Consider the following 24,902-nt stretch of genomic DNA (forward strand, 5'->3'; position numbering starts at 1 on the left):
GAAAATAACGCTTATATACTAAAAGAAAATATTTTTAATTGACTTTCTTCATTTCCCCGGTCGCTCCACCTTCCTATTAACTATTACCATTTCAATTTAATCGATTAAAAAGTTTTAAGAAACAAAGTTTGTTACTGCGAATGACAAGCTGTCGATCGAGCGACATTTAATCTCCTTCTTTAAGGATAAGCAACAAGAAGTTTATATTATAGTTGGAGTAGTATCGAACGACAGAATATAAGGGGATGGAGTGTAATAAGCCAGCGAAAAGGGAAAGCTCGGAGAAATTATATCTCTGATGTCTCGATAGACTGACGTGGCTCGATTGGCAACCGTAACTACTTCAAACTTGGATACATGCACGTCAAAGAAAATTATAATCAAAAACGTAAATCAACCGATGAAATTCACTCATCTTTCTTGAATGAAAAGATAACGTTTATTTATACATAAAAAAAAGAAAAAAAAAAAAAAGAGAGAGAGAGAGAAAAAAAGAAAAGAAAGCAAAAAAGATCGATCCAATTTCTTCGTCACTTACGCATATAACGAAATCTAACGTTCGTTAATATTGATAAGATAAGGAATTAATTATCCTTCGAAAAAAAAAAAAAAAAAGAAAAAATGAAAATTTATCGATTTTTAATAAACAGAATAGGGATTCGATCGTATGGAAATTTAAAATATTTGAACAAATTATAATCTAATAAGACGAGGCTTTCCTCCCCCCCCCCCCCTAATGATGTAGGATTCAAACGATTCCACGTTTGCATTCGCATTGTCGTCGAGTCACGATGGCACCATCCCACCACCCTTCACGTTTTCTCACCCCAGCATTCGCGTTTAGGGGACTGGAACAAAGCTCTTAACTTCCGTAATTTCAATTTCAGATTACTCGAGCTCGGAATCGGTAGGAGTAGTAATAGTTGTAGTAGTAATAGTAGTAGTAGTAGTAGTAGTAGTAGTAGAAGTAATGGTGGTGATGGTGGTGGTGGTGGTGGTGGTGGTGGTGGTGGTAGTGCCAGTAGTACTAGTAGGTACGGTTTCACGTGCATTGTCAGCCAAGAGAGGCCGTCACGGGACTCGCAGCCGGTGCAGTTCAAATTGAATTTCCACCGTCGAGCCAGCTAGCAAAGCAGCCAAGAAGGCAGTCAGCCGAGCGAAAGACCGGCAACACACGAAGAAAGAGGACATTGTTGCATTCACCAGAAATACATCAAGTCTTTCGATATAAAAGTGATCTACGAAAAATAAAACGATAATTTTCATTGTAACACGATCTTATTTGATGACAAGATTAGTATTCCCTTTTAAAAATCAATATCATTCTTATTGATAAACAATTGATCTTTTTTATTTTTCCTTTTTTTTTTTCTTCTCTCTTTCCTTTTTCTTATTCTTTTCTTTTTCTCATTAAACGTATAAGAACTTAGACATTTAAATTCTTCCGATAAGATAAATCGATTCAATCAAGTACATTTGATTAAAGAAACTTTTTTCTATAGAAATTTTTCGTAAGCTTATCTATCAGACATCGAATTATACGAGATAGTATTTATATAAAGCAAACAAATTACCTTTCTTTTCTTTACTTTTGTCAATACAATATTCTGATCCCTTAATATTAATTTCTTCCTTTTGATGTTTCTCAAACAAGAATGATTTATACTTGTTGGAATGAATTGAAACGAGAAGAGTAATGATATTCAAGGATAATTAGCCATATTTCATTAACGTGAATAATCCCAAGCGATTTGACGACTCTGTCCTTAGGTATTATAATCCTTTGGGTTTGCGTGATTGAACAGGTAGCCATGCGATGATGAAAGGAGGAGATACTGAAGGTCGGAATGGGTATGAGGGTGTTAGAGGAAGAGGATCGAGGAGGAACGGTGGTCGTCGTTTATGTAGACAGCGTTGGCATCTATAATGTGATGCATAAGTTCAACCCCCTATAGGGGAATTGTTCTGCATACAATAACGACCTTCTCCTTCTGTCCCTCGAGAAAGCTGAGGTAAGTCTCTCTCAGTCTGACTATTGAAATCCTATATATATGTATGTATATATATATATATATATATATATATATATATGCGTACACATAGATAGATAGATAGATAGAATCGAATAGCTTAAGTGAAACGTCGATTCGAAATTACTTCTGATAGCGACGTTGAACGTCTAACACGTTACATTGTTTTAATATTTTTAATTTTACAATAAAAATAATTGATCTAATGTAATTAGAAAAGCAATTCATTATTTATCATTATCGAATCGTTATTAAATGTAATCCATTAAATGATAACTATTATAAATTAAATTATATTATCGTATTTCTCTATCGGAGAAAATTCTAAAAATTGATATAAATAACATTGATAAAGTTTTAATGGTTGAGAAAAATTATTAAGATATCAATGTAAATTATCTTGGAGTTAAACTTTGAAAATAATATGATTCGAAAAAGTGAATCGAAATAGAATAGAATAAAAGATTATTGAAAGTTAACTTGGTAGAAATTCTTTCTATAATATCTACAATGTAACCGATTGGTTTCATCCATTTTAAATATCGCATTCGTTCAAGTTATCCTTTCGACGAAGGAGAACGTTGCGAAGGAAGATCGAAGCAACAGGTTCATCGAAGTGAAACGGTACGAGAAGAGAAGGAGGAGGAGGAGGTGGAGAAGGATGAGGTTAAAGTGAACGAAGAGAATAAAGAAAAGTAAAAAAGAAGAGAAAGAAGAAGAAGAAGAAGAAGTAGAAACTAACGTTGAAATTGTTACTCCGTACAACTTTGTACAACTATAACTAAGAAGATTTTCAAAAACCTGATGACTAATTATGTACCTTTCGAAATATTCATTCGAATAAATAAATCCACGACGGATTAATATTCGATCCTATTCTCGGTTCTTACGTAATTGAATTGAAATTTTCCTCGTAAACTCCTTTCAATTCGAATTCAATTTAAATTGATGAAAATAAAACAAAAAAAAAAAAAAAAAAAGAAAAAAAAGAAAAAAAAAAGAAAGGAAGAACGATAAAAGCGTTTATTTAACGAAATCGCATAATTGCAAATATTTCAAAGGAAAAATTAATATCTATATACATTCACACGAAACGTAAAGCCGATTTATGTCGTCGTAATTTGTAATTGAAACATTACAAAACTCTGTTAACAGACGCATACGAGATTACACTTTACACAGCGTATCGTTTCACAGCGTTCGTAAAGTTAAACGTTGAAAGCGCGTATAAAGTATACAGACTTATACGGCTCCGAGGTGGTCCAATATATTTTTGCTACGATGAAAGGCCACGGAGTGAGTATCAAGGAAAATGGTTAACTTTCAAAGCGAGTGGTTAAAAAAAAATATGAGCTTCCCAAGTGGAAGTTGGATAACCTAAAAATTCTACTGACCTAAAAAAATTCACATTTTTCTCATTTTCACGATCGACTTTTCTTTTTTTTTTTTTCTACTTTCCTCTTCGCTGTTAAGTACTATGATAATTAACGAAAATTATTTCAATTTTATATGTGCTTTGAAAAAGAAAAAAAAAAAGAGAGAAAGAGAAGAGAAGAGAAGAAAAAAAAACAACGTAAGAACTCTTTTGAAGCAATATAAACAAAAAAACAAGAAGAGTAAATGAATGATGATGATAATTTAAAAAAAAAGAAAAAAAAAAAGAAAAAAAAAAGAAAAAAAATAAAAAGATGAACAGCGGCAATATATACTAGGCGAAAAATAAAATATCATTCTAAAGTCAGAAAATTTTGATAATTAAGCTAGAATGCATTCCTCTAGAAAGATTATAAATTTTATTATCCCGTAAAAAAAAAAAAAAGAAATAACAAAGTTGACAAGAAAATAAAAGACACTATTATCTTTCATACTTCGATATTCGACCTAGCTCCGCTCTCAGCTTATTTTCCGGTTCATTCGATACGGGTCGATCGATAAAAAAGTGATTGATGATAAGCGCGAAGCTTTTGATAAGTTTCTTGGATAAAAAGGAAAATTAGATAGAAATAAAATTCTAATTTTAACCTGATTTTAATAGAAACGGGACGAGCCTAATAAGTTAAATTTCCAAAAGTCCCTACGAACTTCGAATCGAAGTTTCGTATTTGCAATTGGAATAAAGACAAAAATAATAATAATAAATGAAAAAAAAAAAAAAAAAAAAAAAAAGAAACTAAAAATAAGAGAAGTGTCGAAAATGCGATCGTTCCTCCCGAAGTGAAGTAAAACTTCACGGTTCGTTTTTAGATTGACTAACGCGAATTTATGCGATATAAATCGAAACGATGGTGCGAGTAATGTCACGCATGGACGTGGAAACGATTAAATATCGGTATCCATTATAGACGGCTGTCGGTGGAATAAATTTTCCTCCGGCTGACGGGCCACGTCATAAATCAAATCGGCACGCAGGGGATTTCGGGAGAAATGATGTCAATCAGAAATCGTTATGGTGTTGATAATAACGCCTCTACGATACTTTTCGTTAATCCAGGATTAATAATAATAATAAAAAAAATAAATAAATAAATAAAATAAAAGAAATAAAAATAAAAGAAAAGAACTTAGCATATTGACAAAAAAAGAAAATAAACGTTAATAAGATTCTCCGATCGATTCGTTCGCCTCGAATGGCCTCGTTATATCAAACAAATAAAGACTACTAACCAAAATCTTCTTCATTATTCTCCAAATAAATTAATATACGTCAGATAATTGATGAATAAGTCATAAATGTTATAAATGATATCGATGGATTAAACCAAGAGATATGTAATTACCAAGATTTGCAATCATGTCGATCTCATCGTTTTATATCGAAATAAATTTTCGATCGATCTTTCGGAAAGAGAGAGAGAAATAGAGAGAGAGAGAGAGAGAGAGAGAGAGAGAGAGAGAGAGAGAGAGAGAGAGAGAGAGAGAGAGAGAGAAAGAGAGGGAACACGAATCGTGCGCTATAAATTATTGCGAGTAACTTGATACAATTAACTATATACTTTTTATTTATAAATAATAATTTATAATATTATTCTTTTTCATATATTTATACTAAATTAAATTTTATCTTAATTACTAGATTTGTAATCTTAATGAAAACTCTATCTGCATTAAAATTATCAAATTAAATATAATATATATGATGATTTGTGCATATTAATACATATATACGAAATGTATTAAATCATAACGATTATTCAATATAGAGAATAGTTTCGAATTGATGGCACGTATAGAGGTTACAATAGAGATAGATAGATAGATAGATAGATAGAGAGAGAGAGAGAGAGAGTCATGTAGATTTCGATGCATCGTGCGAGCTCGAGCTTGCTCACTGTGAATATGCACATAGCAATATAGGTGAGCATTAGATGCACGAATCGTCCATAGGCGTGGATCGTGAACCCAGCAAAGGATGGCAAACAGAGAAGACAACGAACGCAAACGGTGAAACTAGCATCGCGTGCCTGGGAACAGAGCGGCCTTTGTACATCTGCGAGCAGCCCTCATGATCGTGAATCTCGTTGATACTACGATTCCACGTCGTAACAATGAGCTAGCGTCAAAGCTTAGTTAAACGGATTTGCTTTTGTTACTGAAGTATCATCGTACCAGAATTACTACTACAAGGGAATGATCACGAACGGACGACGTTTGATCCTTCGGAATGAAATCCAAAGAAGAACTTTGAGATATCTTATCAATGATCGTTTCCCATCGATAAAATTGAATTTTATATTGATTATCTTTAACGATAGATTTTCTGTTCTTCTTCTTTCTTTTCTTTTTTTTTTTTTTTTTTTTTTAGTAGATCATTTCAATATCATCTTTCTTCATTTATTTATTTTCTTCTTCTTCTTCTTTCCTTTTTTTTTCCTCTCCAATAAATTAAAAATCGATTTTATTGATGTGACATAAAATAAAAAATATCTTCTTTTCGAAAGAAGGAAAGAAATGACAAAATTATGCCTGAACGAATTTACGCAAAAGAGACTGATGAAGGCGCCATTCAACGAGATATCAATTGTACCGATAAATCCTGTTAAACCTTCCTGCGTGATAGCCGACTATACCAGACAAGAGACTAATCCGATTGAATCGCGTTCTAGCTGTTAATGCAATTCCTCTTTGTGTCGTGACTGAGCGAAATTTACTAGTAAGAATGCATCGTTGTAATACATACACATATCACTATGATTATGCTAGTTAGAAAGGACATAATATGAACATAGTGATCGTGAATAAAACTGATGCATTTAAAAATTAACGTCTAATGTTATATATTATATTACAATTTTATCGTATCTTAAATTTGACGATTCGAATGAAAAACGAAGAAGTAAAAAAGAAGAAGAAGAAGAAGAAGAAGAAGAAGAGGAGATAAAAAGGAAAAAAAAAAAGAATACATACGTATAACTCGAAACATCAAAAAAGGATCGAAAGTCGATTTAGAAAGGTGACTTGGAAGCGCGGTAAGTGTCGGGGGGGTCGCTAAGAAATCAAAGGACGAGAGTCTAATCGCGAGATTAAAGCTTCCGGAGTTGATCTCGGATTAAGGGATAACTGAGGCTTCCCCGGAGGCTGCTCGGAGACGAGACGAATAACGAACCCAGTCTGTCTGTCTGTCTGTCTCTCTCTCTCTCTCTCTCTCTCTCTCTCTCTCTCTCTCTCTCTCTCTCTCTCTCTGTCTGTCTGTCTGTCTCTCTCTTCTCGTTCTATGAAGCGTGTGATTTCCTCGTAACTTTTAGATCCGTTTAAATCCATCCAGATGCCTTCTCCAACAGTCAGCAAGCACCTCGTTGCTTCTACCACAACTTTCTCATCGTTCATCCATCTCTTTCTCTCTTTCATTCTTTCATTTGTACCTCCTCACCCTTCTCACCCTCTTTATTAGTTTATCTACAACAATAATATAATATTTTTATATCATCGTTTTTTATTTTGTCTCGTTAGATAATATAATTCCTTCCATTCTTCTTTTTCTCGTTGCATTTGATTAAAAAAAAAGAAAAAAAGAAAAACAAAAAAAAAAAAAAAAAAAAAAAGATCGTAATCCTTTTTCCTTATCTTTTCTCTTTTCGTTCGTCCGACGCTATCTTTTCTACAGATTTTAATACGGACTATTCAAAATTATCGCTTGTACGAATACATTCGAATAAGAACGATCTATAAGAATGAATCTTTCTATTCAGTCTAAAAGATCGCAGATGGATTATGTAATCGTGTCAAAACAATTCTCGTTGGGAAAAATGTCTTGTTTTTCCGATTACTCAAACTCGAGAAAAAGAATTGGAGGGGGTAGGGCGGGAGGGGAGAGGAGGGGAGGGAGAAAAAAAATAAAATGTCATGGTTACCAAGACGACAGATGAAGAACCTTTCTTCGAAGTGGATACTCAAGGACGTGCATACACACACATACACACACACGCACGTACATACAAAGACATAGTCTTCTCGATATTCTCGTATATGCCTAGTTCTCGAACAAGTTATGCACTACGTAATGCGTTCGTAGAATGACGTACGCATGAGGAGAGAGCGCAACAGGTACCTCTCTCGTTTTCTACGGTGCTTGCATCTACTATATAGTATACTCTACATACGTATAACAATACCGTTAGAGACGTCCTTTGCTCTGTTCAGCTCAATACGGTCGATTAAAATTGATAAAAGAAATTTATGCATAGTATTTAAATGTTTTCATCTCCGAGGCGTGACTTTATGAAATAAAAGATAATCGACATTTGGTATTTAGATATAACTGTAGAAATTTCGTATATCCCTATATCGTTCTGTCAATTGGAAATAAAAACACAAAAAAAAAAGAAAAAAAAAATAAAAAAAAATAAAAAAATGAATAAATAAATAAATGAAAATAATACAAAAAGAAAAAGAAAAAACAAAAAGAAACGTATTCTTTCACATAAGCGTGCTTCGTATTACCCTTTCTTAATGCATCCACATTTGGACGAGAATAAAATACGAATGGTATAAGTCGTGACATGAAATGTAAAAAAGAATAAAGATCAGTATTTTTCTGTGATAAAAAAAAAAAAAAAAAAAAAAAAGAAAAAGAAAAAGAAGAAAAAGAAGAAAAAAATAATAATGATTATTAATACAAGGGAAAGATTAAAAATGCCTTATCGTTTTGCGACGTTAAAAGAAATTCTTTAATTAAAGGACGAAACAATGGACGACCCAGAAATTTAATATCCCCAAAGGATCGCGCATAACGTGAAGAAAAAAGGTAAGGTAAAAAAAAAAGAAAAAAAAATATAATAAAAGAGATAAAAAAATTAAAAAATTAAAAAAAAAAAAAGATAATAAATAAAAAAGATAAAAATAAGGGGTTAAAAAAATAAGGAAAAATATTAAATTTTTTTTCTCGCCTATTAATTTTTCACGTTCTAGTTTTACGTCGTATCTCCTTAACGTGTTGTGCCACGTCCTACGATAATTATTAATTGTACGTACGATTAATGATATTATTAATAATGTCGGAGAGAGGGCTGTGATAAACGTAAGCAATGTTGCACGAAAACAAAACTGACGAGATAGATAGGGTAAAACGTTCGCTCTTCTTGAAAAGAGCTCTTCTTCTTACAAGAGTAAGGATTAGTGTCTGGTGGAAAGATAAATCGCTGCTTTAAGATATTTTCAAAGCTACGCAGTTAAAGAGGCTCAACTATCCTTTCTCATTTTCTTTAAGAAATGATCGTCTATCATTATTTACAATCGAGTATCATGACACGCATTTTGTTTATTTTAAGAAACATCGGCGTCTTGCAAATGATGACACATTCCATTATTTATCCGTTTCAATAAAATTGTATTAGATGACGATTATTTAACGCCGTAGATTCTTTTGAGCTCTAATGATTTCTTTCTTTTTTTCTTTTAATAATAAAATGCACGGGGAGTGCGTAGAGGGGTAGGGGGAGGGGGAGAGGGAGGGAAGGGAAAGAGTCATTTCTCTTAATTGATAATGAGAACCATACGACGAAGATGTTATTCATTCTCTGAAATACGTATTTTTGTTCGAAAGATCAAATCCGACATAACGAGTGATATAATACAGTAGATACATTTTATATAAAATGTATATGTACTTACGTTTATACGTATATATGTATGTATATATATATATAAAGTATGCGTATGTTTCCTTCGAAAAGATCCAGAACTTGTTTTGATATCGACCAGTTGCTACGAGATCTCACGTACGACTGAAGGAGAATATATATTCACTTAAGCCAAGAATAAATCAATTGTTTATTTACCGACGTCCCCTTCAGAAAATGTTTACGTTACTCGAGCCGATAACATAAACGGCTATGTTTTCTTTCTTAACGAGTACTACGTTGTATCCTTGAAAACGTAAATGTGTCAAGATCAAAAGTATGGGTCAACACGTGAGCTCGTTTCAAAGAAAAGGAAAACAAAAAGGAAAATATTACCAAGCACGTACGGTCTACGGGGTTGGACGAGATAACCAACAGGTGTCATCTAAAACACGCGTCGGACTGGCGCTCCCGTTCAACGGGATTTCGTGGTCGATGAAAATTTCCGTGTATATGAGAGAGAGAGGGAGAGAGAGAAAGGGAAAGGAGGGAGTAAGAGAGGATTAGAAAGAGATAGAGACAAATGCAAAATCGTAGAAAAAAATTTATACGACGAGGAAGGGAACGACGATGTCTCGTCACTGAGTTATTAATTTTATTTTTTTTTCATTTTATATATATATATATATATATATATATATATATATATATATATGTATGTATATATATTTCAATTCGTTTTGTACAAAATCGTACGTAGAAATGAACGCGAAATTCGCTTTTGGAAATCGTGAAAACGACTTTCGAAGTGATAAACGAGGTCGTGCTTGTCGCGAGTTAATTGATCGACGTGATGTTGGGTTACGTCCATGCTCGACGTTCCGTGATCGCTTGCAAAAAATGTGAGGGAAGAGAGAATGAGACAGTATGTATGTGTATGTGTGTGTTTGTGTGTGAGAGAGGGGAAGATAGTAGTTGAAAAAAAAATACCGTCATCGAATTCACGTCGACGTTAATTGCTTGTCCTGTAGAGCGATACATGGTACTTTTTTACGGCGCGTTGCGAACGCTCGTCGTTTCAACGCCGAAAATCATATTTTTCACTTTGATTTTATTATCTCGGTTAAACCCGTATGTCCCGCGACAATCGCGCAACGACGCAAAGGACCTATAAATTTTGTCGTTGATCTTCCACGAATAAACGAGGTAAAATTATTATCTATTATTATTCTCTCCCTTTGGTCTCTCTCTTATTCTTTCTTTCTCTCTCTCTCTCTCTCTCTCTGTCGCTCTTTCTTTCTCTTTGTTTCTTCTCTCCTTAAGAAATATACTCACATCGAATACGATGAAATTCTCTCCCGTAAATATTCTTTTAATCTAAATGTATTTTAAAACGAAAAGAAAAAAAAAAAAAAAAAAGAAAGAAAAAAGAAAAGAAAGAAAAAAAAGAACGTGATATAAAAGGAAAATGAATTTTTCATAAAACGTTTCCAATAGGTGTCTGCTTTCTATCAGAAAACTCTAGTATTCTTTTGGATTACCATGTCGCGCATTTTCCATGGCTTTCCAGTGCTCGTGCAATATTCAAAATTTCTCCCGTCGGAAGTTCGACGTCGAGCTGAGAATTTGGAACGCTGGGAAACTTCCAAGTGCCGAATTTCCTTTTTCTATTATTCAAAGGCCATCCAGGAAAGAGAAGTCGCTGGTTACCGAAGTAGTATTCTACGTGAACTACGTCTATGTACGTATCTATGTATCTATGCCACTTTTATATTAATATCAACGTATGAATCTTTGATCAAGGTCGATGCGATCCAGTTTCTCATGGATTCTCTTATGTGTTTACGTTCGCATACGTGAAATATAGAGAAAAGTGAAGACATCCATATACATACATATATAAATATATACAGAAATGCATAGAGAAATGACGCTTAAAGTAATATGAAAATAAAATAAAATAAAATGAAATAAAAAAAAAAAAAAAAAAAAAAAAAAGAAAAAATGAAAAATAAAAAATAAATAATAAGAAAAGCCAGATGAAATGAAAAATAATAATTAGATTAAAATTGTGATTGTATTTCCTATCGAGATACAGTTATTGTTATTTAGTGGCCGACAATCTCTATCGATAACTCAAATAGCTATTTGTCGAAAATATGACTGAAATTATTATCATTGATCGTACAGTGTAGTAGTAGTAGTAGTAGTAGTAGTAGTAGTAGTAGAAGTAGTAGTAGTAGTAGTAATCGTGGAAGTAAGTCGAACCATCTGCATCCTGCTCTAAAAGGTGTAGTCTCACGTTTCGTTTGACCCACTTATATACTTATCCAGATAAACAGTAGGAAAGAGGGGGAGAGAGAGAAAGATATTTCAATATTCCGAAATGTTACGAGATTCCCACTCTCATTACATCATTACGTTTATCATTCGCGTTTATCTTTGTTCATCGATGTAAAGGCAAAACGATTTTCCCGTAAACAACATTATTGCAAAAGCGCTTTGATGTAGCCATTATGTCGTTTGATTCGGATAAAAATATTTACTGATAAATGTCATTTGGTAATGGTGTATTTAATTGCAAAAAAAAGAAGAAAGAAAAAAAAAAAAGAGAATAAAGAAAAAAATATAAACAAGAAATAAAAGAAAACAAAACAAGAGAGAAAAAGACTCGATTATTTTTCCATCTTTCTCTTTCACTTTCAATATATATTAATCGATATTAATTAATGCGACATCAACGAATATTACATGTAACTTAGTACGTACGTAAAACATAACATCTCCGTTAAAGGCAAAGTCATGAAATTAATTTAGCGTTGTTTTTATTTAACGTTGAATTTATTGATCTCGCAGTATATTTATATGTAAGCAAAACAAAAGATCGATCGAGCAATACCGACGACTACGAAATGTTCTCACGAATATAATCAAAAAGAAACGGCTGAAATGGTTAGTGAAATAAAAAAAAAAAAAAAAAAAAAAATAAAGAGAGAGAAAGAGAAATATGAAAAAGGACAATGAGAGAGAGAGAGAGAGAAAAGAAAAGAGATAGGTAGGAACATACGCGACGCCACCCAATTAGTCCTCTACTATAAAGCTTCCTATACTCGAACACATCACGTATCACGGACATGAAATTGAATCGCACAACGGTCGCACCTGCTTCTGTGATGTTTTTCTTTTTTTTTTCTTTTTTCTTTTTTCTTTTTTTTTTTTATGAACTACTACGTACAAAGGATAAATACAGCTAACGATGACGGATAAAATGATAGCAACCGTTAAGAATGCCTTTGATGTCTCTCCTCGATCTCTTAACCTAATGACAAACGTGAAAATGAAAAGAGTGAAAGAGTGAATTAACACGGTATATGCTTCGTTACATGTTAAAAGTATCTCTCTGTATGTGTGTGTGTGTGTGTGTATAGATCAACATAGATAATCATTAAAATAAATGAATATTATGTATACCTTTTAATAGGTAAGGGACTTTACGAAATAATCCAAGTTTCGAAAAATCAATCAAACGATAAGAACAAAAGATGAATGAACTATTGTTTGTATTTTACAAAAAAGAAAAAAAAAAAAAAAAAAAAAAAAAAAAGAAAAGAAATGATTTTTTTTTCTTTCTTTCTTTTTTTATCACTACACTACAATCCACAGGAATAATCTAATCTCTTATTTAATAATTTGTCGTATGAGAGGAAAAAAAAGTGTCGGTAAGATGAATATAATCAAAGTCGAAACGAAAGAGAGATAGATAGATAGATAGATACAGAGAGAGAGAGAGAGAGAGAGAGAGAGAGAGAGAGAGAGAGAGAGAGAGAGAAGGAACTAACTAGAGCTAGTGATGCACAGATTAATTGATCGACGAAACGCGGACGTGCGTGCGTTTATTCGTTGCTATCACAAAAGCGGGTTGCGTTCGACGTGTGCTCCTAGTCGTAGTAGCCGAATCAATTTGTGCTGATGTATCATGGCATCATTTGCTCGTACAATCGAGCGAATTACGAGCGTTCACTCCCCTTTCTATCCTCTTTACACCCTCTATAATCCTATCTTCTCTCTCTCTCTCTTCTTCTCCCACTCTCTCTCTCTCTCTCTCTCTCTCTCTCGTTTTCTGTTTCACTCTAGTCTCCTCTTTCACTCGCTTCGTCTCTTCGATATAACAGAACCAACAGCACCAACAGCACCAACAGCACCAGCACCAACAGCACCAGCACCAGCAGCAGCAACAGCAGCAGCAACAGCAGCAGCAACAGCAGCATTGTTTACGTTAACACGGATGACGATAACGCGCGCGTCCCCACGCATTGACGTCGATATCGCCGTGAAACGGCGATAATGACACGTCCGTAATTCGCAAAACGATGATTGTCATCGCCGTGAGCGTTAACATCACCCAAAGAGATCGACAGAATATTCATCGAGTACGATCCGAGAGAGCGTTGGTCATTTTCGACAATTTTCAAATGTAATCCAGTCCGATTCCATTTTCTCGATGACACTCGATCGTTCATTGTATTTTTATATATCCATGTATATATATATATATATATATATATATATATATATATATATATACACACATATATATATACATATTTACATATACAAATATATTAGATGCAGCATTATCAAGAATCAAATCAACATATCTGTATCATTTCATATAACGTAACTTCTATTTAAAAGTAATAAAAATGCATAAAACAAATGTCACTGTGAAATGAAATGAAATATTAAAATGTATGCCATAGGTTCCCAGTTCTTTTTTCTCTTTTTTTTTTTCCTTCTTTTCTTTTGTTTTTTTTTTTTTTTTTTTGTTTTTTTCTGTTAATAACAACAGATGTGTCTCACCTAACAATATTTTAACGAAATACATAAACATTAATTATCGTACGTTCTGTGTATCTTACTCTATCTCTTTTGTACGTGCGAAATTCCCATTCGCGAATCATTCACTAATCCACTGAGAGAACATAGCCAACACGACGGCTTGTTATCGCTTTATGAATATGATCCTTGTCGAACAATAGACCCGGAAGGTACGTCCATTGTGCGCATCAGTCCATTCAACCCCATTGTAATGATTTCACGTCAGCGACAAAAGCTAGCATCGTCTTCCGAGTGATCATCTGTTCGAGAAATTCCATTTGCCAGGTTTCTCTCTCTCTCTCTCTCTCTCTCTCTCTTTCTCTATCTATCTCTCTCTGTCACTTTCTTTGATGACCTCGTTTCTATACGCTATTTTTGTTTATGATTGAATTTCAATAGACCATATGTACTTTCATTTTAATCTCTCGAGTGTTATGCCACGATCGCGTTATCATTCATGTCGAAAATGTAAAATGCTATTAGTTCGTTCAACAAAGCGAATCAAAGAACATAATCACATGGACGTAATATATAGACGTAATCGGTAGATGAGTATATTCACAATCTTCAAATAATATAAGATTATTCGAGCGAAAAGCCAAAGGAAGGATGTAAAATATCGGTGCACGATCTATGTTAATTCGTTCCTGAATTCAACGATTGACTTGAATTGATTTGAATATGATTCAACTATCGTTTGCCACTCAATGATTCGACTTCTATGCATTTATGTATGTAACGTGCTTAGCACGCGAGGACTGCTTTTTTCTCTTCTTCTTTTTTTTTTTTTTTTTTCTTTTTTTACGAATTTCCTGACTCGTCCCGACACAACAAACGTTATCGCGCCGCTTTAGTCAACTTTTTTTTTTTTTTTTTTTTTTTTCATTTTTTTTTCTCACATGAATCGAAAATAAGCAACTATTTATTATCATTTTTCGATAAGATTTCTACGATGAATCACTCTACGTGACACTTCAAAAACGTTTAAAAGAACGGTACGAAATAAGAATTACAAAAAGAAAAAACAAAAAAAAAGTGGAAAAAAAGAAAGAAAGAAAAAGAAAACCAAAAATAAATTAATAAATAAAAAAGAAAGAAAAAAGTTGAATCTTCATTGATATTTATATATTTTTTTCGCATGTGCACGTCTATGTGCATTTGAAACGCGTGTTACGTGTCACGTAATGAGAGATCCTTAAGTAAGATATTACAGATGCAACGAAAGAGAGAGAGAGAGAGAGAGAGAGAGAGAGAGAGAAAAAAAGGGGATACTAGTTAATTTATTACTCTTTCAAGGACATGTATGTTGAATGTGAGAGGAGGAGCATTGGCTGATGAATAAATAGAAGGAGAGCAGAGATCAGATGAGATGACTTCAATTCCACTTAGTAAAGACTTTACTTCATTTTACAAAGTCTTTTACTGTATAGAAAATAAGAGAGAGAGAGAGAGAGAGAGAGAGAGAGAGAGAGAGAGAGAGAGAGAGAGAGAGAGATGAAACTAAGTAATTATGTAAGACTTGCAAGAGATCGATTTTTTCAATTTATACTACTTGAGTCTAGTTACTGAAAAATAATTCAATGTTGAAAAAAGAAAGAAAGAGTGAGAGAGAAAGGGGGAGGGAGAGAGAGAGAGAGAGAGAGAGAGAGAATGGGGGGAGGGGGAGGAGGAGTAGAAAATAACAATCTCATCTCTACGATATTTTGTAAAAGAGTTTACTCTTTAAAATAGACACGAGGATTTATAAAGAAACATGAGCATCGTTAAATGAAAAACTTAGAACCTTAGAAATACTATTTCCTTTTCTGTTCTTGCTCCGTTTCATTTCAATCATGTCATTGATCTTGTAAAAAGAAAAGTAAAAAAAGAATATACCTGACAGACAGAAAGATAGAAAAAGATGTCTGATAAGTAGAGCTTACTTCACGGAATGAAATGTATAAACGTGATCAAAGGACTACTTATGCTTTTTGTGAAAACTTTAAGAAGATTTTGTGAAAGTAAAATGGATCACTTATTAATCGCCCTTTCATGTCAATCTGAACCTATATTTAATTCATTCTATTGTACTTTCATACGATACGAATTAAGTATATATATATATATATATATATATATATATATATATATATATATATATACTTAATATAAATATCAGAAATGTTTGTAAATATCTATTAAATGAAATCGTATATTTTTCTTATCGTATTAATACCCAATTGATAAAAGGGAACGAGGCAAAATATTAAACAAGGAAAAAAAAAAAAGGAAAAAAAAAAAAAACAAAAAAGAAAAAAAAAGAAAATTCCGTAATATTATTTGTCAGCGTATTCCTTAAGATCGTTCATTTTCCGATCTTTTCTTATCGATGAAGTATAATCAAGTGGAATAGTGTGAAACGTGTTCTCCTTTAGCGGCCTAGAAAATGGAGGCTCTCGTTCACGAAGACTCGCAAAGGAACGGAATAATACTCTAAAAAGACCTTTTATTTTCTTTCTCGCGTGTTTGCCATGCACAAGGGTGAGAAGAAGTACGATGGAGCACGATGGAGCAATAAACGTAAACGATGCGATTTCCCGTTTCTTTTTTTTATCACGCCGTAAAAGACGAATGTTCGATACCGCGAAAACTTTCATCATTCGCCGATAACGACGAAAATTCCGTATGTAACCGATAAAAGTCCGGCTTATCGAATATTAATTTAAATTTAACGAGGAACTCGTTATCGTCATTATTATTGCGAAAGAAGAAAATAATTAATTTGCATTTTAAACTGTCATAATGCAATTGAATATACACTCGTTGGACTTTCTTGCAGTCATTATATTTTATTTTTATCTTCTTTATATATATATATATATATATATATATATAAAAAACAGAAACATAATAAACATCGTAGATAATAAATCGAACAGGATTCTCGATGGGTTCTCTTCGCCAGGTTTATTTCGTTACTAAAAGAAAAGAAATATATTTTGAACGGAATCAACGAACGTTCAAATTTATAGATGATAAAGGAGAATAGGATGTGGCAGTTATTACCGATCGTTTGAGAAAGAAAAACCGACGAAGTACAGCGGTTCGCCTTCGAAGACGTTTTACGATCGACGTCCGATGAAAATCCACGGGCACATGAGCCGTCCCATGAATCAGGCATCCGCTAGTGATTTATAACCATGGATAGTTGGAAAGCGATGCAACCGATGTGGGATACTCTCTCTCTCTCTCTCTCCCTCTCTCTGTTCGATGCACGGGAAACCTAGGATGTCTCATAAACCTCGCACTATACCGAAACTTTATGGAGGCTATACGCAAATCTATCACGATCAACGGATTTCCGGAGACGTTTAGGAGCGATCACTGTTGTCCGTTGAGTCCGATATACGACCGAAACAGGGATATTCAATGTCTAGTCTTAGGAATATCCTTCTAATTTACCTAAAGAATATTTTAGATTTTCTTTTCGACTTAGTAAATCATTTAACGCAGACTTTAACGATTCTTTGATTTTTTAATACATATATATATATATATATATATATAGGTATGATTAAAATGATTTGGGATTTTACAGTACAATTAAACCGGACTAATTTCGTCATGTCGGTGGTTTAAATATAATCAGACATTAGGAGAAACAGTAAGAGGAGTAAACACGTTGGAAATATAGCTAGATGGTGTTTTAAGCGCAACGTAAAATACAGCTTGAAAGCATCCAACGTGAACATGGACAAACGAAGGTACTGCATAATGGAGGACCGAGGTCGAGCATTCGGGATTCGTGAATAAACTAACGTACGAACGGCCGAGATGTTTTGACCGTGTACGACATAAATTTTAACGAAAAAAAAAAAAAAAAAGAGAAAAAAAAAAGAGAAAAAAAAAATAATTACCGTAATTGGGAACGATATAATAAGAGGTGAAAGTGCACGCCTTAACGTGTTTGCTTGAATGCAAGAAATGTATTAAAAAAAAAAAAAAAAAAAAAAATAAGTAAAAGAAAAAGAAAAGAAATAAATTTATCTATTGATAAATTGAAAAGATGATATATATATATATATATTTATATATATATATATATATATATATATATATATATATATATATATTTATATATATATATATATATATATATATATATATATATATATATAAAACAAATAAATTAGATAGATATACGATGGAGATAAATGTTCGTTCGCATTTATAATTATTCACAGCTAATTGATAATCCTTATCTGGCGTACCTACATTTTTCTGTATTTTCTTTTTTTTTTTTTTTCTTCTTCTTTTGATATAATCTTCATCTGGCAATTACTTTTTTCCTTCTTTCTTTCTTTCTTTCTTTCTTTCTTTCTTTCTTTTTATCGCGATGTCTGCTTTCAACAGCCGTATAATTTTCAAGATTTCCGATTTTTCTTGCCCTGAAAATGTCAACGGGAAAGCGATGCTTCGTAATAGAAAGCTTGGAGAGCGGAGATAAAGGGAATGATAATAAACGAGAGCGGAAGAAGAAGAAGAAGAAGAAAAAAAAAAAGGAAGAAGGAGGAGGAGGAGGAAGAAGAAAGGGGGGAAAGAGGAAAATAAGGAAAAAAGAGGAAGGAAAGAGGGGGGGGAAGGAGAAAGGAGAAGGGGAAAAAGGAAGAAGAAGAAGAAGAAGAAGAAGGATGAAAGCGGAAGGAAAATGAAGAAGAGGAAAAGAGGTTCTGTTTACGGTGGTAAAGCAAAGAAGTAGGATGTCGTCTCTTCCGTATCGTCGCATCGACTACAGGTATACACGGCATGGAACTTTAATTCTAGAGAGTGCATCATTTGCATCCTAGCTGCGCCGGCTACGCTTGAGAGCCATAACGAGAGAGCAAGAAAGTAAGGGAAAGAAAGATAGATAGATAGAGAGAGAGGGAGAGAGGGGGAGAGAGAGAGAGAGAGAGAGAGAGAGAGAAAGTGAATCTCGAATGGACAGGAAGAAATGCCACGGAGCGTAAGCTAAAATATTTTAAAGCATCCAAAGGGACAAGCTAGCATTTCTTAATACTCCTTCATCGTCGGATATACAAGGAAGAAGAAGGCACGGAAAGGAAAGATACGGAATGTATCTGGACCGCGAAAGTATTCACGAGTCTCTTCCGGGAAGAAGGATGCGAAAGATTAAATCCCAGCTTTTTTTTTCTTTTTTTTTTTCTTTTTTTTTCTTTTTTTTTTATATATCTCTTCTCTCTCTCTCTCTCTCTCTCTCTCTCTCTCTCTCTCCTTCTCTCGCTCTCTCTTCTTAAGGACCTACGAATGTTTCATAGCAAGCATGTTGTGATATTCAGAGAAAGATACGGACGGTAAGATAACACGGTCGTTTTGTTCACGTCTGGCTTGTTAAGAAGAGAAAGAGAAAGAGAAAGAAAGAGAGAAAGAGAGAGAGAGAGAGAATGAGAATAAAGAAATTCAGGTGCAACGGAGCCGAAGTGTATCATCACATAGGATCCTTTTCCACACGCGTTTCTTTATTCCCTTCTATCTTTTTCTCTTTCTCTCCACCTTTTCTTCTTTCTGTTGTGCTTATATCTTTTTCGTATATTTTTCTTCTTAGCCTTTTGTAAGCACCTACGACGACACCACCACTGTCCTGAGAAAAATGTCAAAGCGAGAATTAGACTCGCAAAGAAAAACCATGTGGGTGCAAAAAGAAAGAATGAAAGAAAGAAAGAATGAAAGAAAGGAAGGAAGGAAGGAAGGAAGGAAGGAAGGAAGGAAGGAAGGAAGAAAATAAATAAAGAAAAGAAATCCTCGTGAAGACAATGCCAAACGTTTCTTCAAGACGCGACGGAGTGAGAGAACAGTTAAAGAATAGACAAGCGTAAAGGAAACGGGCTTTACTTCTGAAAAAAAGATTCGCGCGCATCTGGAACGCTTTCGTTTCGTTAGACCAAAGTAAAAAAAAAGAAAAAAGAAAAAAAAAAACAAAAAGATGAAGAAGAAGAAAAAAAAAACAAAAAGAAAAAAAGAAAAGAAGAAGAAAAGAGAAGGAAAAAAGAAAAATGCTGCTATTCTTCTTTTTTAATCCGTCCCGTTGCAATTGTCTTCCAAGGTGTTTCTGATTTTCTTTTATTCTTCTCTTTTCTTCTTCTTCTTCTTCTTCTTCTTTCTTAATAATGTCGGACAATTAATATTTGAATCGTATAATTATCTATGGCACGATATGGAAGTAAGCCAATATTCCATAACACTCCTGATATATAGAATGCACTTATAGCAAAGTTGCAGAAATTTAGATTTTACGTTTCAGAGAGACAAGGATAGTCGTGGAAAATTGAAAGAAGAAAAAGGAAATAAGAGAGCAACCGCTGCAGTGGCAAAGTGGTTTCTCGCAGCTGTGGTATTTCGTTCTCGTTTACACGAAGCAGAAAGTGACTACAGAAAGAAAAAGAGATAGAGAGGGAGAGAGAGAGAGAGAGAGAGAGAGAGAGAGAGAGAGAGAGAGAAGGAGGGAGAAAAAGAGTGGGAGAAGGTGTAAGGGTGGGTTGATACAGACGGTTGCCTCGAAACGGCATTGTTGCGACGGCGTGCTTTATTGGTGGCGTTTGAGACGAACAATAAAGCTTCTGCTCCACATTTCGCTCTTATCGTCGCATTCATATCGGCCAGGATACCTCGTTTGTCGGTAATGGACCGACACACCTACAACCTGCCAACCCCAAGCAATCCCTTTTCGACCTGCAACACAACCATCAAACTAGACGCCATTATATCTAACATAGTCGTCTCACGTAATATCGTGACGCTGCGAAACAAAAAAAAAAAAAGAAAACGGACCCCGAAGTATTTCTCTCTTCTCGTATGTCGAACGTTGGCCCGATTTGAAGAAGAAAAAAAAGTAAAAAAGAAAAAATAGGAAGAAAGAAAAAAAGAGGAAAAATAGAAAATGAAAAGAGAAAACAAAGGAAAAAAAAAAAAAAACAAAACCTTTCCAGCGTAAAATTGGCGAGCGTCACGTGTCCTGAAACGATCTGGATATAAACGACGACCGATCTCTCGTTTAAATGCCGCGAGCTCTTTCTTCTTTTTCTTTTCCTTTTATTTCCTTCGATCGATCTACTCCTTTTTTTTCTTCCTTCCATTTTTTCCTTTCATTTCGTTCGTTTTTGTTTTAAACGATACAACGTATAAAGGATACCCTTTCTCTATTTCTCCTTCTTCTTTCGGTTATATTATTATACATGGTACGACAAACATAGTGCCATATTATAATTTCACAATGAACTCTAGCTGCCTGTACATATATACTAAATTAAACAGGATTTAATGAGAGATTTTTCGAGCCCAACTATAATTCCGGTGTTTTACGTTCAATGGCGCCTGGGCTCGCGTACGTACGCAGAAAGTGAAATGAAAAATAAAAGCAAATGCAAAATGGAAAAAGGGGCAAGAGAAAAAAAAAAAAAGAAAAAGAAAAAGGAAAAGAAATGGGCGAGAGAAGGAAAGAAAAAAAGAAGAAAAAACAATACTATACTTTCGTGCGTGCATCGTGAGAATGCGATTCAGGGACTATATTAATTACTAGGGAAAGCATTTTTTATGTATTATATTATTCCGTACTTCCGCAGCTGGCTTACACACCGAGTCGGTGCTGGTCGCTTCGAGAAGACAATAATGTCTCTGATTTATTTCACAATAAAAATATCCGGGATCGCGAGAATTGCAGGGCCCAGGATACCATCAACAAACACTATCACATAATCACGTACATACGAATACACGTAACGCACCGCGTAACCACGATATTCTTGTTCCTCGAATTCAACGAGAATTTGCATTTTAATATCTGTCCCGGCCGCAATAAACCATTCTGCGATTTATCCCTTTAATTAACAGCATTATCCACCTTTCCCATAAATTATACGAACATTGTGTTGACGGAAGATCGATCGATCGTTCACCTTCGAATATTTGTTAACGCATTCGCACGATTGCGAATTGTCAAAAGTCACGATACGAATTATTTCGCCCATGAAGAAAATAAAGATAAAGAAGAAGAAAAAAGAAAGATAAATATATTTAATACGAAACTCCGTTATCGTAACGCTGGAGTATAATAAATCCCTTAAATTTCCTTCAATCGATCGCGATCTAATCGAATGCCGAGCACAGCGCAATCTCGCTCGTGTGACGATTATTAGAAGCGAGCAAGGCACGTTATATGATCCCGCGTATTTAATATAAAGCATCAAATTTAACGACGAATCACCGTGCGTCACGCTATGGAAAATAAAAGGAAGGGGAATTAAAACAAGAAAGGAAAAAAAGAAAAAAAGATAAAAAAGGAAAATAAAAAACAAAATATTTCCCACGTTCGTATTGCCAATACTATGTTTACGTCGAATGAAACGTCGACTGACAAATAAATAACCTGAACGAAATATTAATGAAAACTTTGGAACGCGTAAGAGAGAATGTCGAAAGAATAATAACAATAATAATAAAAATAACAATAATATTAAAAAATAGAATATATATATATATATATATTTATATATATATATAGACAGATAGATAGATAGATAAATACGATAACGTATGATTGGACGATAAAATTTCATAAAGTTTCATGTAAATATGTTTTGTTCAAAAATAATAAATAAAAAAGAAAATAAATAAATAAATAAATAAAAAGATATTAAAAAAATACAAAGTTAAAAAGGACAAAATCGTGAGGAGAGAGGGTGCAAGGGAAGCTATTAATTTGGCCGACTGGATCGATTCGATTCGAAATCGAGACAGCTACTTTCACTGGCAACTCTTTAACACAAAACGGAGAAGGAAAATCCAAACACACAGAAAAAGAGAGAGAGAGAGAGAAAGAGAGAGAGAGAGAATATTGAATCCGTGCCAAAAAGAAAGAGAGAAAGAGACAGACAGACGAACAGACAGAGAGCTCACCTTCCTCCCTTAATTACGTGTCACGGATCATTCCAGGCTCGTACTTTTCGTTCTAATTGCGCTCGTGGCCCCACATCCGCGTGGTAAACTTCGAAAATGGTCGTGGCAGTTACCGAGACTATTAATTAGAGATAGACGCGTTTCCCGATAGACGAACTGAACGTACGGTCTCGTTGTTAGAGTAAGAACCATTGAATGAAAGAGAGAAAGAGAGAGACAGAGGGAGAGAGAGGAAGAGGGAGAGGGAGAGGGAGAGGGAGAAAGAGAGAGAGAGAGAGAGCCGAGTAATCGTGCTTTTGGCTTTGTGGCATACGAGCGATGGCCGATCCATCGGTGAAGCTTAATTTCTTGGATGCCTTCATTTTCCCTTCACCCTTCTCAACATGGGACTCTTCTGTTAACCTCCTACCTCTTCCACATTTTCCCTGAAGCGGTACAACCGGATTTGAATCCGAAAATGGTACCTCCATCCCACGCTTCTGTCATTAGCGCGAGCTACTAATAGCCTTCGTTGCGCTAATTGGACCTTCGGGGTTTTGTGCGTAAGAGAGAGAGAGAGAGAGAGAGAGAGAGAGAGAGAGAGAGAGAGAGCAATAAGCGAACCACCAGGGCGACCTTCCTTCGTTGATCGCTTCGATAATGCTATCATTAAAACAACTCAATCAACGGGAATATCTCGCAAGGTGAGAAAAAGTTCGATATATAGATTAAAGGATGGGTGATAACGAGATATCATCAACACGATCATTTTCACCTAATACGATCGTAATCATCGCTGGTCGTTCATTCACGAATACATTTCTATCTTTATTTTTACGCGTTGGAGGAAAAAAAATTTTTTTTTCTATTTTTCTTATTAAAAACTACAAAATTTCCTTAAGTATCTATAATGAAATTTTATTATTGGAGTTTATTATACATCCTACGAAATTTTTTAATTCTTTCAGAGAGACGTCAGAAACGAAGTAAAATGACGGATTTAAATAATATATATAAAAGAGAAAATAAAAGGGAATGGTACATTTTGAAGAAATATTAAATAATACAATACGATCTTTCTCTCACTTTTTCTCGTTGCATTCGTATTCCATGGAAGGGAAAGGAGGGAGAATGGGAGGAAGTAATTATGTTTCTAATGTTAGGTGTTTTTTATTTCCCCTTAAAACAATAAAGCAAAATAAAATAAAAACAAAAAGAAAAAGAAAAGAAAAAAAAAGAAAGAGAGAGAAAACAAGAAATAAAAGAATAAAAAGAAAAATCTTACTAACAAACCGTACTAATCTATCTTGGATTAAATACTTTCCCGAATAACGCGTACATTTGATTCTCTTATTACCTTCCCTCAAAATAATTAAAATTCACAAATTAAAGGGGATGAAAAGATAAAGATTCTTTATGACGTAGAGAAAATTGTACGCGTAACTGAGATTCGATTTACTAACATGAAAATATATGTATACGCTTTTTTTATTAACAATCAACTGTACAAGTTAATTAATCGTGTACGATTGCATGTGATTTGAGATTCGATAGGATTAATTGTTCGGATTAACGATTGAAGAAAGTAGAAAAAAAAAAAAGAAAAAGGAAAAGGAAAGGAATGAAGTTTAATTGATTAAAGATACGTCCATATTGTTCGTATCGGATATCTTTAAATAAATGCGAAATGTAATTACTTTTTACACGATGTAATTATACCGATTTAAGAGTAAAAAATATTTAGATATTCCAAAGGGTTTAGGTACTTAAAGGAAACGTCGTAAATTGTTCGCCGTACAAAAGCCAATTTCATGCGAATTTTTTAAGCCAGGTTTAGAACATTAAAAAAAAAAAAAAAAAAAAAGAAAAAAAAGAAAAAAAAAAAAAGAAAGAAAAAAAAAACTGTACATTCGTAGAATATTTAGAACACATAAATATGCATAGAGCTACGACGGATTCTTAATCGCGTTTCGTTCATCTTGAACAATGAGCGTCTAACGAACCTTATTTCGTATGATAATAAATAACC

General features: G+C 33.9%; 1 protein-coding gene and 1 long non-coding RNA gene across 7 annotated transcripts in view; one reads left to right on the forward strand and one right to left on the reverse strand.

Moving 5' to 3' along the window:
• Positions 1 to 24,902, reverse strand: part of LOC124423619 (leishmanolysin-like peptidase) — a 257,493-nt gene that overhangs the window by 79,453 nt on the left and 153,138 nt on the right. Inside the window, exon 1 of one of the 6 annotated variants that reach the window (XM_046961554.1) lies at positions 9,138 to 9,248. The exons of the other annotated variants lie outside the window; for them this stretch is intronic. The gene's annotated coding sequence lies outside the window, so the exon portion shown is untranslated. Of the gene's footprint in view, positions 1 to 9,137; positions 9,249 to 24,902 lie in introns of those variants that run through there. 6 annotated transcript variants of the gene reach the window in all.
• LOC124423626 lies at positions 10,025 to 10,998 on the forward strand. The gene is made up of 3 exons (XR_006942124.1): positions 10,025 to 10,291; positions 10,583 to 10,826; positions 10,889 to 10,998. It is a non-coding gene; the product is annotated as an uncharacterized LOC124423626 (long non-coding RNA).

Source organism: Vespa crabro, chromosome 4, assembly GCF_910589235.1.
Source record: "Vespa crabro chromosome 4, iyVesCrab1.2, whole genome shotgun sequence".
Taxonomy (NCBI): domain Eukaryota; kingdom Metazoa; phylum Arthropoda; class Insecta; order Hymenoptera; family Vespidae; genus Vespa; species Vespa crabro.